Source organism: Sinocyclocheilus grahami, unplaced genomic scaffold (assembly GCF_001515645.1).
Source record: "Sinocyclocheilus grahami isolate Dianchi unplaced genomic scaffold, SAMN03320097.WGS_v1.1 scaffold2042.1, whole genome shotgun sequence".
NCBI lineage: Eukaryota > Metazoa > Chordata > Actinopteri > Cypriniformes > Cyprinidae > Sinocyclocheilus > Sinocyclocheilus grahami.
In genome coordinates this window covers 4049-4577 of record NW_015507221.1, presented here as the reverse complement: position 1 = coordinate 4577, position 529 = coordinate 4049, and the positions used below count along the sequence as shown (strand labels likewise).

The window sequence follows — 529 nt, the reverse complement described above, 5'->3', positions numbered from 1 at the left end:
TTTTAAAGTCAATTTCCACCTGTTACCGGCCCAACGCGAGAGATCCCTTAGTGGTCCAGAGCAACTCCTTCATACACAGGCTGGATTGGGATGCAGGACTGCTATTTTAGATGAGAACATGACTCACAGACAGGCTGAATCAAAATGTAAATCCACTGTCTGTCAGTAGGTGGCGCTTAAGGAACAGCAGAAATAGAGCTGTTTCCCCGGTAACCTGTGCTACCTGTCTAGTGCTGCTCTTAGAAACACTATGTGTTAATGCCCTTTCACACGGGACGCGGCAGTCATGAGTGTCTAGATCATTTTCAGTAGGAGACATGCGGAAATCGTCAAAACACAGGCAATTTAGGCCCTTTCACACAGTATGCCTGGAAATAATGTTTGCAAGATACCGATTTGATCGAATTTTAGGTCATTTTAGAATGACAAAAAATGTAATTATAGACAACAAATGTAAAGTTCATCGAATAAAGACCGACCTGTTTGTGTCTCAGTATCTTCATGTTTGACTCTGAAAGCTTCTTCAATC

At 42.3% G+C, this 529-nt stretch overlaps 1 protein-coding gene across 1 annotated transcript in view; it reads right to left on the bottom strand.

Annotated features, from left to right (window-relative positions):
- LOC107573819 (gastrula zinc finger protein XlCGF57.1-like) overlaps nt 1-512 on the bottom strand; it is a 28909-nt gene extending 28397 nt beyond the window's left edge. The window contains exon 1 of the mRNA XM_016260272.1: nt 480-512. The gene's annotated coding sequence lies outside the window, so the exon portion shown is untranslated. The remainder of the gene's footprint in view (nt 1-479) is intronic.
- Nucleotides 513-529: the final 17 nt, after the last annotated feature.